The sequence below is a fragment of the Alligator mississippiensis genome, chromosome 4 (genome assembly GCF_030867095.1).
Source record: "Alligator mississippiensis isolate rAllMis1 chromosome 4, rAllMis1, whole genome shotgun sequence".
Taxonomy (NCBI): domain Eukaryota; kingdom Metazoa; phylum Chordata; order Crocodylia; family Alligatoridae; genus Alligator; species Alligator mississippiensis.
In genome coordinates, this window is record NC_081827.1 from 67,975,287 (window position 1) to 67,994,141 (window position 18,855).

Below are 18,855 nucleotides of genomic sequence, written 5' to 3' on the forward strand. Positions count from 1 at the left end.
TATGAGATTAGCAAAATAGAAGAAAAGTAGATCTGATACTACATGGATAGAAAAGTAGTTCAAAGGAGCCTTCTTAGAAACAATGTCATATATACCAGACAAATCAAAAGGGCATCTGTGCAGTCATTTAAGGCCTATATGCAAAGTTCAAAACCCAGAATATGACAACTCTCCACGTATCCACACCTTTCTGCCACGCAACCTGTGAAGAGCTGAAGACCCAAGAGATGAGGAAATTTAACAGGATATTAAGGTTTCCTGGATGGAGGTTTCCTGTTAAATTGGATAAAGGGAAACACTGGGATGCACTGCAACCTCAGGTATGACAAAGCAGAAGTCAACTTGATTCCCCTGGGGTTGAGGCTCTTATGCCATTGCAGCTGTCAGCCAACATAAAGCAGCTGTTATTCATCAGCAGTACTAGCGCATGAGAAGTAAATGTCACACTGTAGGACTTCCTATTGGTACTAGCCTAGCTGCTTTGTCCGACTAACAGACTGGAAAAAAGAGGGAAGAAGGAATTCTGTGTTCCTAGACAGAGAAAGCTGAAAAGTTCCCTGAGAGCAGAAAGCTTTCATTTGCTTCTGCAGGACACCAGCTCAGAAGCTGCACAGTGCAGAGGAGAAAAAGACGATGTCTTACATAGCTCCAGTGCTAAAATGCAGAAACAGATGGGGCACTGCCAGATAATTCTGCAGATTTTTAAAACATGTTCAAAGAATGTTCAAAAAATATTCTTTTCAAAAACTCTGAGTTCTGATGTATTTAGTTTGCTTAGCAAAATGAAACTTAAACATGAAGGCTTCTTACAGACATTAAAAAAGCCCCAAAATGGCGCTTTATTTTAAACTCAGCATGTCCCCAGGCTGAGCCCAACACATGCCCAGAAGAAGCAGTGTGTTAGTTGGACCCAGATTGCCCAGTGCGTGTATAGATTGGGCACTTTAGTGAAATTTTTTTGGCACTTCTAACTGATTCAATCTGCTATTAGATATTAAATGAAAGCACCAAAAAGCACCACTGAAGTGCCTAATCTATACAGATGCTGCAGAGTCAAATCAAAGTAACACACTGCTTCTTTCCAGTAAAGCGCAGTTTGGGGTTTTTTTTTAAAGGTCTGTAAGCAGCCTATATTCCCAGATCCTCTTTCTCCTGCAATTTTTGAAAAGAAGTGCATTGTAATTTTTGTTTGTATGGCTCTTTGCTTATTTTTGGCATGTGATATTTTGTTTCACCCTTAAGATTCATAGATTCATAGATTCATAGATGTTAGGGTCGGAAGGGACCTCAATAGATCATCAAGTCCGACCCCCTGCATAAGCAGGAAAGAGTGCTGGGTCTAGATGACCCCAGCTAGATACTCGTCTAACCTCCTCTTGAAGACCCCCAGGGTAGGGGAGAGCACCACCTCCCTTGGGAGCCCGTTCCAGACCTTGGCCACTCGAACTGTGAAGAAGTTCTTCCTAATGTCCAGTCTAAATCTGCTCTCTGCTAGCTTGTGGCCATTGTTTCTTGTAACCCCCAGGGGCGCCTTGGTGAATAAATCCTCACCAATTCCCTTCTGTGCCCCCGTGATGAACTTATAGGCAGCCACAAGGTCGCCTCTCAACCTTCTCTTGCGGAGGCTGAAAAGGTCCAGTTTCTCTAGTCTCTCCTCGTAGGGCTTGGTCTGCAGGCCCTTGACCATACGAGTTGCCCTTCGCTGTACCCTCTCCAGGTTATCCGCATCCTTCTTGAAGTGTGGCGCCCAGAATTGCACGCAGTACTCCAACTGCGGTCTGACCAACGCCCTATAGAGGGGAAGTATCACCTCCCTGGACCTATTTGTCATGCATCTGCTGATGCACGATAAAGTGCCATTGGCTTTTCTGATGGCTTCGTCACACTGCCGGCTCATGTTCAACTTGGAGTCCACTAGGACTCCAAGATCCCTTTCCACCTCTGTGCCACCCAGCAGGTCATTCCCTAGGCTGTAGGTGTGCTGGACATTTTTCCTCCCTAGGTGCAGCACTTTGCATTTCTCCTTGTTGAACTGCATCCTGTTGTTTTCTGCCCACTTGTCCAGCCTATCCAGGTCTGCCTGCAGCTGTTCCCTGCCCTCCGGCGTGTCCACTTCTCCCCATAGCTTTGTGTCATCTGCAAACTTGGACAGAGTACATTTCACTCCCACGTCCAAGTCGCTGATGAAGACATTAAAGAGTATCGGTCCAAGGACCAAATCCTGCGGGACCCCACTGCCCACACCCTTCCAGGTCGAGACCGACCCATCTACCACGACTCTTTGGGTGCGACCCTCTAGCCAATTCGCCACCCACCGGACTGTGCAGTCATCCACATCACAGCCTCTTAATTTGTTCACCAGTATGGGGTGGGATACCGTATCGAAGGCCTTCCTGAAGTCCAAGTATACGACATCCACCCCTCCTCCTGTGTCCAGGCATTTTGTAACCTGGTCATAGAAAGAGACTAGGTTGGTCAGGCACGATCTGCCCGCCACAAACCCATGCTGGTTTCCCCTCAGCATAATTTGTCCTGCCGGGCTCTCACAAATGTGAGCCTTGATAATTTTTTCAAATACTTTACCAAGGATGGAGGTGAGACTGACCGGCCTATAGTTGCCCGGGTCCTCCTTCCTCCCCTTTTTGAAAATGGGGACCACGTTAGCCCTTTTCCAGTCCTCCGGGACTTGGCCCGTGCGCCACGAGCATTCGAATATTCCCGCCAGTGGCTCTGCAATGACGTCGGCCAGTGCCTTCAGCACCCTCGGATGGAGCCCATCCGGGCCTGCCGACTTAAAGGCATCCAGTTCTTCCAAGTGACTCTGCACCACCTCAGGATCTACGCATGGAAGTCTGGCGCCTTGCTGCTGCCTCTCTACAACCCCAGTGAGAGACTTGTCGTGCCCCTCGCTTAGGAACACTGAGGCAAAGAACTCGTTGAGGATTTCAGCCTTGTCCCCCCTATCTGTCACCAATTGCTTCTGCCCATTTAGCAGGGGTCCTATTCCTCCCTGGGCCTTCCTTTTACTCCCTATATATCTAAAAAACTACAGGTTCAAAATTTTTTGCCTTGTAAATTTCCTTATATTGCTTTTAACACTAAATATTAACTTAGCATTTTATATGCATATTATCTTGTCTAATATTGTTAGTCTTTCTTGTCTCTCTGGATATTAACCCTCTAAAGCATGAACAGTATTACCTTACATTTTCTGTCCAGCACAAGGCCTTGTACCTGTGGTGGATGCCACCACATCATGACTATTAAGGCACCAGGCCTGAAGACACGCACAAAAGCTTAACTTTAACCATATGAGTAGGCAAAAATACTAATTGTTTCCCTGGAGCAATCACCTTTGGATCACTTGAAGTACTCAAAGGCTTATTTCATTAACTGGCACAGAGTAGAAAATGATACATTACATTAACTCATGCTTCTCAATGTGGCAAGAAGTAGCAGCACCATTGATTACAAATGGCCTGCAAAGAACTGAGAGCAATTACGTGATTCTCTGCACATTAGATATGTAGTAAAACCATAGAAGTCAAGCTTTTCAGTAACTTCTCACATTCATTTTAAATGGAAAACCAAATGTAGAAAGTGGTTTCTCTAACCAAACTTTGTTATTTTCAGAAGATCATCACATCCTGCTTGATCGGAATAGTTAAAGTTTCTTTGAGAAGTACTGCAGACCTGAATTATATTTTCTTGTTGACATCTACCATCACAACATGATCATTCAGTTATACGAACAGATTCAGTTTTATTCTAGACTCTAAACTGAGCAGCTGAAATAAACAGATTATGCCTACACTGGATAGCATATTATTTCCCAGAACATTTTTTCCAGAAATGCTGCACATACTTTGCATTTGTATTTGTTGTAACCAGTCTCCTTTTAAGCTATTTTGATTATTTTTAAATACTCTGTAGAAGGTCTCCATTTGTAATGCATGTGCAATTCCCAACTGCAGTAATAAGGACACACATCAGCCAAGGGATAATTATAGAAACTGCATAATAAATATATGTTTCCTCCTCATCAAAACACCTGTATTTTTTCTCCTCTTTGGGTTGAACCTTTCTAAACATTCAGCATAAAGGTGGATACATTTAGGCTGAAAATTAGAAGATTCTTCCTTGCTATCAGAACACTGAGGTTCTGAAACACCCTTCCTTCAAGAGTAATAATAGGGACAAAAATCCTATTCCAGTCTTAAGATGGAGGTTGAATTTTAAGAAAGATTATATCCTGTAGTTACCAGCGATAACAGGGGACTGAACTCAATAACCTTAGTGATCCTTCCTTTCCAAACATTTTCAAAAGATCTGATTTTAAACCATTCATCCCGATTTTCATTTGATATACAGATTTCCTACTGGATAAAACAGTTTAAAAAAAGAATTAATCAGTTGCCACAAACAACTCTTTAAAAGATGCAAGAGGCAAGGTTTTCTATGCATAGTAACTTTATTGAATCAACTGCATGGTTGGGATAGGCTTAAAGAAACTTTCAAATGCAATACATTCATTTTCAGGTCTGATTTTTCTGGGTATCACCAACAATCACCACCATTTCTTTACTAAAGTTACCCTAACCCCTTCCTGAAGAAGGGAAGCAGAGTTATTTGTATTTTACAAATTGTAACCAAGGTAAGTTCCACAGAGATATTTAAGGACTTCTGGGACTTATCCAATGCCATACAAGAAACACAGCAAGAAACCTAAGTTGCATAAGGTTGATGATAGTGCCATGACCACTGTGTGTATCAGGATGAAAACATGCTATTCTATGCTGCTCTGAACTAATGTTCTCAAATTATATTTTCACTTATGGGAATATATCAGCCATCTGCTTTGGAATATTATGTGCCTGACATAATAATCAGTTCTTTCTCTTTCTGTCAAACTTTCATATCGATTGAGTAGTGTATCACTGCAATCTAAAATGCCCTGTCCTATTAGTATGCAGTTAGCAATTCTTGACTATATTGTTGCTTAAAAATATTGCCCGCGCTTGTGAACTATGGTCAATTTAACGTGGAAAACAAAGCCATTTTCCTTCCTTCATTACTTTTTAAAACAATATGATCAAAGGGTTCTTTTGAACAAAAGACAATGTTGCAAACTACTTATACTCATTAAATATAATAAATCTGCTTCTTTTGTTCTTCACACATGCAGTGCCAGAAACCCTAAATAGCAATTACAGAAAAAACATTTTCATAAGAAAAAATAGTCGGTTTCCCTCTCCTTCAGCTGTTGCAAAGCTGAGAATGCCCATTTCAAAGCTTTCTTACACTGGCTATTTCAAGCTGAAAGCATTTTAAAGTGCAAATGAAAAGGTGAAGACAGAAGAAAAATCCAGGGTGCTTATTATATTATTTGCTATAATCTACCCTACTTGTTGTCATACTTAGAGTTATTTCTAATGATTAACACAAGGATAAGAGTCAGGAGACCTGAGTTCTAATCGTGAGTGAGTGAATGTCCTTGGGCACTCTGGCCACATCCAGATGAGTGCAGATGTTTGGTTCCCTGGGAACAAGTAGCAGTGGGACACCTTGTGCTGTTGCTAGTTGTCCCTGGGGAACACCCATGCCATGCGCTCTCTGGCATGATGCACAGTTGCTGGCCCCAGCAGCCTTACCTGGGGTCCTGAGGGCCAGGGAAGCTGCAGCCACATCACTCCTCCAGCTTGGAGCCTGGTCAGCAGCCAGAGTGTGGCCCTGGCTGGCCGGGCTCCTTTTTTTTGCATGGGTTTTTTTGGCCCCTAGATTTTCAGGGGCCAAAAAACCCCCCAAAAAACCAAAACCATGCTGCAAGGTAGCAGCACAGGAAATGCCTAAATGTGTGGTGTGTGGCACCACAGACAGGTCTGCAGCACCACATATTGCACGGCCACAATCGTCTAGACGTGGCCTCTTTGTCTACTTGCCAAAGAAACAGAGATAACAACACTTTTTCAGCTTTGTGTGGTGCCATTATCTCTTTGATTGAGATGCACTTCTTAAAGTAGTGTTATCTCTAGAAACAAGGTCCCAGAACAGAAAGGTATGTCCACTCTACACTACATTCCTGGTGCATCTTAGGAGGCCTGTTCTTGAGCACAAGCCTAGACTTCTGCTCCCACATACATTCAAGAAACCCAGAAATGCAGGAATAAACCTGCTGCACTGTGGCAATTCTCAAAATCTCAGTGGGAGTGACAGCAGAGGATGCCTCAGGGCTGCTTCACTGGCTCATTTCTGGATTTGGCATGTGTGAGTGAGAGTTGGTAAGAGGGAATGCTTGAGACCACCCTTCTTAGGGCATGCTAGGAATGCAGCCTAGACATACCTTAAGATGGAGGTGTCAAATCCAAAAGTTAGTGGGCTAGATCTTGACAGTGGTTTTCAACCTGTGGTCTGCAGATCCTGGGGATCCACAGACTATGCTTAAGAGGTCCACAAATGGTAACTATGATCAATCAAAAGTATGTGAATACCCACACTTACAATTCAAAGGGAACTGCACCTCCATTTGAAAATGTTTAGAGGTCCCCAAATGAAAAAAGTTGAAAAGCACAGATCTAGACCATGGGGCTTTTTGTGAACCAGATGATCCACTAACAGATCCGGCCTGCAAGGCTTTTTGCCATGGCTGCTGATGCCACTATGTCCTCACCGGCAGCCAAGGAGTTAACTCCCATTGCTGAAGCTGCCAGAGCCAGAGAATCAGTGCAGCCAGCATGCAGGGAGAGAACACCGCAGCTCTCGGTGATTGTCAGTAGCAATCAAAAACACTACATTCCACCATAACATTCACCCTTTGGCTGCTAGCCATGTCCACACTGGCACAGGCAACCACAGTAACAGGGGTTGAATGGCAGCTGCACTTACTACTTTGCTGCTGACAGTCGTGGGGAAAAGTCCTGCAGGCTGGAAAACTCACCTCCACAGGCCATGTGGCTGACATCCTTGCCCTAAGCAATGTTTCTAAGATAGGCAATGTTTGTCATTTGCTGGTTTCATGGACCAGGAATCAGTTGAGTTCTCCCCAAAACCAAAACCAAAAGGGGTTTCTTTCTAGAAACAACCAGTGATTTTTGTTTTAAACAATGACATTAGTCTGTGGAAATCACAAATGACAACTTGATATCGCTGAGGCCATGGGAAAAGGGATAAAAATCTTGCCATGTGCATAAGCCAAACTCAAACTGATAAGGATTATGCAGAAACTGCTCCGACTGATAGGTCTTTCTGTCTCCTATAGACTTTCTTGAATCTTTTTCTGCAGCATTTGCTATCAGCAACTGTTAAAGGAAAAGCTACCTACCAGACTGGATGAACTGCTGATTTAATTCTGCATAGCTGTTCCAAGGTATTAGCTGCAAATGAAGCTTCAAAGTTTTACCACAGCCCTTTGTTTTCTCCTTCTCTTAATAGGTTTATCTGTCATTCCAACTACAAAAAGGCATCAGAAATACAGGTCAGATTGAGAAACGTGGACCCTTAATACCTGCATTTAAGAAAACATACAGACAGCTCCAGAAAATGCAAAACCCCAAAAAGCTATTGCAAAACCCCCATATAAATGGCCCCTAACTACACCCTAAATATCAAAACTCAACCAAGCATATGTGCAACTGAAACTGCAGCTTGGGTCCCCTTCTAGCTAAACTGGGGTCTATATTCAGAATTCACTGCACATGACAAATTTTGAATACTGTTTTTTCCAGAATCGTTTTTGTCTTCCAAAGTAAACCTCAGACTCAGCTTTATTTTAAATTTAGACTAGCTTCTGTGTCTCTCTCCTTTTTTTCAGTAAACAACCTACAAAAAGTAAAAGGCCTGTAGTTCAAAATTTATATTTGAGATTTCTTACATGTTGATAGTTTGGCTGCTGTTATAGTCAATATAAGTCGATGCTCAGGAACAAAAGAAAGTCTGGAGGAAGGTTACAATATACTTTCCTCAACTGTCCCAAATCCTTTGCTACCATTGTCACTTTATACTTTTTGAAGATTTTTAAACTAAATTTTATGGAAACCCTGCCTCCTTAAAACATTGTTCCCAAAGATGGTGAGTCAGTCTTGTTAACATTATCTTGGCATATGTTTAAAGACAGATGGCTTAAGTAGCACTAGTGGAATTTTAAGTCCCAAACTTTAAACTTTGAGATAACTATTTCACAGAACCTCCAGGAGAAATTGATGCCAATCCATACTTTAAGGAATGCAGCTGCATTCCTGAGCCCAACATTTATGCCCTGGTGTGTCTCGTGGGATAAAATCCAAACGTAGAATTTAATATACACTATTAATATCACCTTTGCAGACCACAGACTTTGAGGACATTTAAATTCCTATATAGACAATAAGTGAAAGGAATTAGCTGAGCTTGTCTTGTTCCTGTATTACTTTTCCAGTGCTCCTATAAAATCCTAAAATAGAGTCATAGTGTTAAAGAGTAGTAGGGCTGGAGGGGACCTCAAGAGGTCATTTAGTCGAACCCCCTGCCTGAGGCAGGATCATCCCAATCCCAACCATATTATTGCCTAACCTCTTAAAAGCTACACATTCAACAGTGAGAAAAGACATTACATCATAACTTGCTACAGATAAAGCAGGGGGACCATGGCAGCCAATGTCCTGCTGCTGCCAAGGGTTGTTTAAAAGATGCTCGATAGATCCCAACGGTATTCTTCATCGCAAAATCATCCTACAAGATAGATTACTTGCCTTTATATGAGAGAGATCATCTTTTTCCAAGCAGCTTGGGGCAAGGTGGTAAGGTTTGTTTCTCACATAGAAGTTTGGCTAAATAATCAACACTCCACTCTTTTACATTCATCTTCATCTGAAAGGCTTACCTTTCTGGCTAACAGGTGACTATCAGAACTTCTAAAGTGAATAGGAATGAGCATGAGCATAGGGCTGACTGAAGGAAACAAAGTTCCAAAGGAAGAAAAAAAGACTGATGGGAACACTTTAGAAAGAAAAGCATATTATTTCAAAAAATAACTGCAGAGACAAGGGACGAAGCGAAATAAACAGGGAAAAAAATTTAGCAGGACAACACAGAGTAAAGATAGCATAGAGAGACAGGACTGTAATGGAGCAGAGAACAAACTGGTGCTGTAGGCAACTCTTGAATAGGTGCATTATAGGGGTGTGCAAAAAGGGCCGCATTTTATTCAGATTCAGCCCAAATCAGGGACAGTGATTCGATTCGTTGAGTCAGATCATTGTCCCTGATTTGATTTGCCTGAATCCGAATCTGATGATTTGATGCTGATTAGGAGAATCCGTGATTTGGCCGTAGACACAGCTTTAAATGTTTTTTCTACATACCTCGAGGTACCAGGCATGGCTTGTGAACTCTGCGATGCTGGGGTGGATGGAGCATCACACGGGAGCATGGAAGGGGCTGACCATGCGGTCAGCAGTGAACCTGGAAGTGGACCAGAAGTACTTCCGGTCCAGTTCCGCATCTGCTGGGGAGCACACTGGGGGGGCCCCCCAACTTGGTGATTGGATATGGGGGGACCCTGGGACTCGGTCTTTGTCTAGGTAAGCATCATAAACAGCCCCAAGATAAAGCACCTGATCTTTGAAACATTGCAATAATTTATTGAGAAGTATTTAATAATAATCTTATTGTTCCAACAGAAACCCATGTTTTCTAAGAGCATTGCCAGGGTCTGTATTTCCTGTATGCACTCTTCAGTTATAGCTTGCTTAAAAAGATTGTTTGTATTATCTTCCTTTGAAAACAGGCTACACTTTTTAAAATAAAATATTTATTCTAAAATGGCTCACATCTTACCTTTGTGTAAAAAGAATAAATAGAACAAAAAAGGAAAAAGGAAAAATGTCATGTATGCACAAACGTTTCTTTGTTATTTTATTGTTTCTTAAATTCACAAGAATTGAAGTGTCTTATATTTGAAGGAATACAGTATAGTGAGAGGAAGAGAGAGAGAGAGAGAGAGAGAGCAAGCACAGGCAAGTGAATGCAGGACTGCAACCAAGAGATTAAACCATGGAGTCAGATAAAACAAAATAATCATGGCTTGGGCTATTGAAAGGTATCCTCCAATGTCTGGTGGCTCTCTAGGGCACACAACAATTCATTTTAAGAGCTAGTCATTCTGGTTATGCTAACAACAGAACTGAAGATCTGTCGTTATCATACTCAAATCTTACCCTATGGTGAGTTATATTTTTGCTCTTAAAAAGGCAGTACGCACTGCATAAGCACCTAACCATCCTAAAAATAGGAGCTCCCCACTCCACCTTTTGTGTGAGCCTCATCTCAAAGTAGGTGGACCATGACAGCAAGAGAAAAACTCTATGTTAGCTGAAAGGGTGTACATGCTGTAGAGGTGACATATGCCTTTGGGGTAGTTTTGCTTCATTTCTGGGTTTGACTATGAAGAAATACATCTGAATAATTTTGTAAATAACTATATACGGTACATGTCACAACCCACTGAATCCCTATCATCATTTGAGCCATTTCAGGAAAAGTGGTAGTTAGTCAGAATGCAATGCTATCAGGGCTAAGCACAAAATTACAGTGGAACCTACCTACCAATGTTCAGGGGATGGCACAGTTAACTATGTAGGCAATTTAGCTTTAAACTTTGGTAGCATACATATATCAACAAGTTTCCATTATTGCTCTGCATTGCATATATAAGGTTACTGTTGCTGTTATAGTATATTGCATAATTATGGTTTACCATGTACATTCAACATAAATGATTTTCATGGACCCTGGTACACACAGAACAGCATAAATTATTGGACGGTGCACTAGAAATGCATGTGAGAACAAGAAAAATATTATATTATATTATGAGAAATATTATATTTATTCCACAGGTAATTAAAGAACAGGCATTTGCAGAAGAGAAGGGAATTACAGTTGTACTTTGTTAGCTCAGCTGGAAATTTCCTATTTTTTGAACACTCATTTGTGCAACGTTATCATTGCCTTTGAGTCCAAACCAACTCTCAGCAATGTCTATAGCAGTCTTTCCATTAACTTCAATGAGAGCTGATTCAGGTCCTTAATGCAGTTTTTTGGATTGTGGTTTTATAGGAGGACCCTAAACTTTATTACCAGTTAATGGAATCCAGTCTGCAACCTTTCAATTTGGTGGATGTGCCGCACATGAAATTTGCTAAGCTTTTAAAAAGAAACAAAATGAGGAATAATAACATAAAAAAGAGCCTTTTTCCCTGAACTTCAAAGCTCTGTGAGCTTGCAACAAACTGGCAACAGTCCATCTAAACTCTATTCTGGAAGTTTCTGGCTAGACACTAACTACTCCAGTGACCTGATTGACCTACTTCAAGAGGTAGGGTGGCCACTGATGCATTCCCAGAATACACAACATCTCCTTGGTGAGGAGTGGGACCACCGCCTCCCTCAGCCAACCAGCGGTGAAGAGCAGGGTTGCCACCTCCTCAGCTAATCAGCAGTGAGGGGTGGGGTGATCAACAGGGGCCACCACAAAAAGACTGGGAAAATGGCACTGGCTTTGGCTTATTGAAAATATTAATTATTTTATTTTGCACTTTTAATGACATTGAATGCGGACAGTAGTAAGTGTGTTCATGAGTACTAGTTTAATAACAAGTAATTATTATAACTTTAATTATAATATGTATTCATTTTCATACTATACCAATAAAACAAAACCAGCAAAAACAATAACAAATAAACCAGTAAGTAAAATACAATAAGAAAGCTCCCCCCTGCATCGTGGCTTCACATATCCCACAGCTCTGCCATTCTCTCCAGACAGTCCAGCCTTGAGAGAGCGTGGCACAGTAGGTGTGAGACTCAGGCACCCCCCTTCCCCCTGGGATCTGGTCTCACTCCAGCCCAACCCCACGCTCTGGAGCCAGGGGCATGCACTGCACAGGGACCTCATCCCACCCCCCATCAGCATTCAGCACAGACATTGGGCACCTGTGAATCTGCCCTGGCCAAATTCTAGTCAGACCTGGGTTGAGTGGGGTCAGTGGGCATTGGATGCCTGTGGCAGTGCAGTCAGCTGCCCAGCAGGACCTTCTCTTCCTTCCCCAGGAGACAGACAGGTTCTCCTGTCCTGGAGGAGAAATAATGACTTAATGAGCTGGCCCAGCCGCCCGGGAGTCCAGAGTCCCTTCTGCCCAAAGCTCCCCTCCCTGTGCAGCAAGTCACCTCAGGGACTCACTAGGCTGCTCTGTGGGTACAGAGGTGGTGACAAGAGCCTCCTCCCAATCCCACTGGCATTCCAGCAGGTACAAATGCAGTGCTCTCAAAGCCACTGCCTTGTGCAAGGCAGCACAGGGGTGTGTGTCTGCACAACAACTGCCCAGCCCCGGCAGCTCAGCTACCCCAGGGCCCAGGCCCACCTGCACATGCCCAGCCCAGGCAGGGAGCTCAGGCACACAGCAGTGCCTCGGCCCTTGCTGTGCCTGCACATACACTGCAGCTATGGCTCCTTGCACAGGCGCAGAGCAACAAGCCTCTGCAATCCTCCACCTCTCTCCCTCCCTCCATCGTTGGCTCCGAACCATGCTCCTCCTAGCTGTGCACTGCCCTACCGCTAGACACATCCAATAGAATTGTGAGGACAAGTGACTGACATGCATTTCCACCAACAAACTGAAAAACAAGGACTTTTTCCAGTACATTCCTCATTCAGTAATGGACAGGGGACACAGTGTTTTAAAACAGGAACAATGGCCATCCTATTAAGAGGTCAACCAGAGGGAACTCCTGTGCTGCAGAGCTTAGCAGCTGTACATTTGGGGAAAGTACTTTGTGCAAAACTCCTCAACAATTCTCACTCAAACATTGTTCTAAAAATTATTGTTGGATATAGACGGAGTCTGCAAAATTTCAGCCAAAATGTTAAAAGTTGCAGAGATTTATGCATGAATGAAAAGTGATGTTTAAATCAGAAACTCCCACGCCTCCCAGCTCTAGTAACTGCTGCTTTTCTGTATTACATTTTGTGTTTCTTCAACAATCTTAACTATTAAACTAGAAATCAAAAGGAGCCCTGCAAGAAACTTAGTGGGCCAGAAAATGGAAACTTTCCCTTAATTATTTTAAGAAGATCTAATATACACCAAAAGTAAACTTCAGAACCAATGTGCTATAATATACTTTATTTGGTAACATCTTTCATAAACACTGTGCCACTGAATGCAATATAAAATTAAACAGAATTCATTTCTTTATAGCTCTAATATTTATTTATGGCAAAAATACAGGGTTTTATTTTTTTTAAATGGCATCCCCTCATTTTTATTATTGAAATTAATTACATCAGAAATAAAGAATAAAACAAATTAAGTTGTAGACATTATTATTTACATTAAGGAAATTAACCCAACAGTATTTTTTTATAACAAGGAATAATTTGTGTGTGGGACCACCTTTCTGGACTTTTGCCATATGCTATGTTCTACATTTGCCCTTTGCATGTTGAGAGGTACACTGAACAGTCTGAAGATGGCTGTTCCAGGTGCCAGCTCCTGTAGATACAGTAGCAGTTTCACCACATGAAGCAAGGTGGAGAGAACAGAATGAGCTATTTAACAGTACCTGTGAGAAAGGACCAAAGCAAACAACAGGGGAACAGCCTTTGTAAAGACTTGTAAGGAAAGACTAGTGGGTTGTAAAAACATGGTGCCTAATTATCTTTGAACTGGAGCCTGGACTGAATGGAGAAACAACAGAAATGTTCAAGAAGAGCTTATTGGTGATACAACCAGAACACTGTTTCAGCGTGAGAAAGCAGGGACATCATTAGGTGAAGATGGAGTGCTTAGAGCTCATGTAAGCCAGGGAAAGGAATTTCATTAATCAACAGAAAAGGGGATGAAGGCATGGTTGAGGATTTAAGCATGGATATAGCAAGATAAACATCTTGTATGCTTATTTGCAGATAAAAGATACAGAGAAGGAGAAGTAGTGTTCACATCCAAAGAGGACACCAAGGTTGGAGACTGCAGTGGTACATCCCTCATGCTTTACCCTGCAGCATTTGATTTCTAAGTCCAAAGGAAAGAAGAGAAACACAGAGGAGACACAGATTTCAGTTTGAAGAATCTGGCTCTGCACATATATAGGTTAAGGACAGAAGTTACACATAAACCAGTATAAGTGATCGGAAACTGGTTTACAGCTGTAACAGAACAGAAGTTCAGTGCGCACAGACCCATTTCAAAATGGCTGAAACCGGTTTAAGTAGGCGTGGATGGATGTAGTATCACACTTAACTGATTGAGGTTAAACCGATCTATGGAACTTCTGTCCCAGATCTCCTCTCAACTCAAGTTACTCCACAGTCCCCCAGCATCCCAGGATGCTTTGCAACTCCCACCCTCTCTCGCAGGGTAGGAAGGCTAGCCTCTGCTCCGCTGTCTGTTCCAGCCAAGCTCAGCCAGTCCTGCCCCTGGCCTGTCACAGAGCTGAAGCAGCAAAGCCCCTGCTCCAGAGCCCAGCTGGTGGGGAGTCTTGGGGCTGGCAACAGGGCCAACGGAGGCCCCTGGCTCAGCCCCACTGCCCAGCTGGGGGCTACACAACACAGGAGGGCCTTGCAGTGGAGACTTCTCTGGGATTCCAGCATTCCTCCTGCTGCAGTCCACATGGGCAAGCACCCCAGCCAAGCCCCCATGCCAGAGGCCAGGTCTGGCACAGGGGCAGGGCTGGGGCAATCACCCAGCTGGGCTACAGAGGGAGGAATGGTGGGCTGCAGGGGAAGAGGCCCCACCACCCAGCAGGCCTCCCCACACTATGCAGACCCCAGCTGGGCAGGGGGCCATAGCCATGGCTTTGTTCCCCCACCAGCCCCTCTCCCCCTGGGGCCGCCAAGACTACCAGCTCTGGAAGCCTAGGACTCGGCGCAAGAGAGGGTGACAGCAGGGGTTTGGGGGCATGTGCCTGACAGTCAATCAGGGATGGCTAGTTGGTGTGCATGAACACCCGCCCCCGCCCCCCCGCTTCTAGCCAGGGCAGTGCGGGCACTTGCCTGCTTCCCCCAACACAAGGGTGGAAGTGTGTTATATGTACTCAAGATCCAATCTGCACAGCTTAGAGAAACCCACAAAGGTTGTATCAATATTGCCTCAGGCTTTTTGATTGTCTGTACTTAGCCAGAGTGTGGTATAGGCAAGTTTTGTGACAGGGGCTCTCTAATAAAATAAATCAAACTAACTCTACTAGGTGGCCTCAGAGACATCCCCCCAAAAAGAAAGAGACGTTAAGTAGCTGCTTCTGAAGCTGTATAGGAAGCTTTCATTGAGGGTAAGCAGTCTGGTAGGAAGGAAAAGGAAGATTATGAACATAGGAATCAACTCAAGTGTGGTGGCCTCAACAGCTGAATGATGCACAATAAAGAACTGCATCTTCTGTGAGGGATGGGTCTCTGAACCTGAACCTACTCACTAACAACTGAGAGAAGATCAAATGATTCCTAACCCAAGAGGTGGAATACTTTTACAGGCTAACATGGCACTGAGGTGCTTGGGACTCGACTAGCCGACTCTAGAAGTCCCTTTCAACCCAAATGATTCTGTAAAAAGAACCAAAGCCCTGCTGCCATCCTTCTCAGGCCCTGCAAAGTCCAGAGGACACATGCTACGTAAAAGGGCCACAATGCGAAGACTGAGAAATTCTCTTTGAGGAAAGATCACAGAGGATCATGTTTAGATGCGTCTGCTAACACTTATATACGTTAATAACAACAGAAGGAAGCTCTCATCTAAAGAGTTATTCATTAGTGTTGCAAAAGCTACTTACAGTGTTTACAATGTGCATACTTAGTGTTTGTTTATTAAGAAATTGCATGGCATTTTCTCCTTGAAGCTCACTGGGAAATGCTGTTAACATCTACAGTCAGATCTTTATACACACAATAACCCTGAGGCTTAACTCTGTGTAATGCTTCTTTATATACTCTTGAAAAGGCAAAACTCTGACTTGTGCTTTATCAAAGAGTTAACACGAACTATAGGTAGAAGGGAAATGGCTATACATATTATTGTCTCATAATCCCCTAACTCGTTAAGTGACAAATGTGAAAAGCTAGAGATTGGAGATTTGGAGATTCTCTAGTTAGTCTGTGAAAAATTATCACTCTAAAATACTTAACCCAAAGAAGAAGAGACTAAGTTTACTTCATCAAGGCAAACAGGAAACATTAAATGAGCCAAACGATATGTACAACTGAGATTCAGCAGCACAGAAGTGCTAGCTATGAAGTTAAGATTAAAACTTAAGTATGTAACAAAAAAAAGCTCAAGTGGAACTAAAATATATGCATCTTATACAGAAATTGTATATATGTTTTTGCATAGTGGACTGTTATCAGATCAGACAGCAACTGACAAAACAATGTGAAAGCAGTGCTTTTCATGCTTTTATATCCAGTAAACATATATGCAACATTTATTAATGTGCGATATAGCAATCAAGTGCATCACACACTCATTTTTACTACATCAGGGTAAAGGCAAAAAGAGCAAAGAGGACTAAGAAATAAGCTTTTGGGTCTTCAGAGAAAAACAGAATTGGGATAGAAGGGACACTAGTAGAGACAAGCCAGAGCAAAGCATTTACAGAAAGCTGTGATGTCAGGCCAAGAAAATGGAAGATCCAGTGGCAAAGAGTAACAACATAAGAGAAACCATGAGAGTAAGTAAGGAGTGGACAGCTGACTACAAATAGAAGAGTCATTTTCATCCTATGACTAGGTGAAATGAAAAAGCATCCTTCTTCTTTGACATTTTGATCATGTTGACCAGTCTGTAATGGATGGTTGACATACAAAATTAGAGGCAGAGAATCCTAAGAATTTAGCTATTAGAACAAAGTCTTGCTAAAAAATGAGAAGACAAGGGTGAAATTCTAGCAACAAAAGACAAACACAAAAGCAGGTCCAAATTCTGCCCTTAGGTGCTCAAACCTGCTTCTTCTCCAAGCCAAGGAGCTCTGCAAAGACACTGAAGAGCTTAATTTGCCTGACATCCTTCATTCTCTTTTTCCTGTAGAGAACACTGCATCCATCAATTCATGGCTGAACAACTGTTCTATACTTGTTTGATCAATTTAACAACTTGTCCTCATTGTTATGAAATAGTTGGCACAGAGGTCCAGTTACAAAATTTATGATGTCTAGTTGAGCAATAATGGTTTTAGCCTTGGATTCTAGCAAAACAAAAATACAAACCAAAAAAGGAATTAGAAGTGGGTGCTTTCCCTTGCGAAAAAGACAAAGACAATCTCTTCCACTTACTGCACCTTTGAAAAAAATATTTTAAATCAGAACATGGTCACATTGTTTTCCTTACAAGTAACATAAAGATTACTGCCTGGAAAATACATTTTTTTTTATATGGGTAAAAACACAAAAAAGTTTATGTAAAAAATAATTCATGAACAATAATTTGAACCAAAGTGGTTATTTAATAAGCAGCCAGAAATATTGAACAGTGAACTGGAATTAGGAGATATAAAGATTAAGAGAGGAAGAATCAAATGTTGTATATTGGCAGCAGCTTAGCGAACATCTCTCTCTCCACATATACAGCAACAGTAGACAAACATAACACACACACTTCTCAGTGTGTGATCAGTGGTTTCATACCTGTTCTTACTTGGGGGACAAAAGAAGTTACAATTATTTCAGAGAAAAAACAGCTTGAATTCTCTGCGATGGAAGTGTGAAAGAATTAAGATGGCTATGATGTATGAGAATATTGATTATACCAGAGAAAATTGTATTTAAGTGGAGCAACAACTCTCATCACTAAGAGAGACTAAATTATTGTGCCAAAATCTGTCATATAAAGAGCTCATCAGACAACAAGGCTAGCCCCTTCATTCAAAACTGTAAAAGAAAAACATGGAATTTCAAGCTGATAAATTAATAATAAACCTCCGAAATTAAGCATATGCTATACACATAGGAAAACTAAACATCACGAGAAATAGATATGAGGTAAGAGCCCATCAATGAATGAATAAATAAGTTTAAAATATTTAATTCTGGATGTATTCTAAGGGCCCTATGCTGCAACATAAAGAGTAGGAAAATGAAATATGTAATTTTAATTAAAATATTGTTGTTCTAGGACCCATCACACACAAGCAAAATAAAATAATTGATTTTGAGCTGAAATGCTGATTAATCAAGGAATGTTGATTTTTTAAGCTAAGTTAATACACATACTTTCATTAACATATTTATGCGTTTACAGTTCTAAAGTCATGGCCAGTACTGGTTTCACATTAACAGGTCTAAAAACAAAAGCTTCTCATTTATTTCAAGACTCAATGTTAGAAGTTACTATAAAAATAACTTTCCCCTAGCACTAACCTTTTACAAAAAGACAGTACAAACATTTCTGAATAATATTAATTGGAATTTTTTCAAATGATAAATAGGACTTCTTAACAAAATATACTAATTTGGGAAAAAAGCCACGATACCTTGTCCATAAAGGTTTAAATACAGCTGCTAAAAATCACACAGAACTCAGAATAAGATTTGAATGCGTTTTAAAGTTTTGGAACAGAAAACTAAAGACTACAAAAATTTATGACAATATAAAATGCATATTTCTAGAATGGACAAATTAAAAATAACTTCCCAAGTGTAAGAACATAATCCAAGTCATGAAAACACCCAAACTATATATATTTCATCACATATAATATACTGTTTGACTCAGATATTTTCAATATGCAGAGAAGCACCCTCTGAAAGGTTATAAATGCTAATGCACAAAAGAACTAGAAACACAAAAAGACCACTAATCTTTGATACAGGTCCTAGGTATCCTTCTCAGCTGCTTTTAA

General features: G+C 41.7%; 1 protein-coding gene across 10 annotated transcripts in view; it reads right to left on the reverse strand.

Annotated features, from left to right (window-relative positions):
- Positions 1 to 18,855, reverse strand: part of GRIP1 (glutamate receptor interacting protein 1) — a 594,076-nt gene that overhangs the window by 251,426 nt on the left and 323,795 nt on the right. The gene's annotated exons all lie outside the window — the stretch shown is intronic.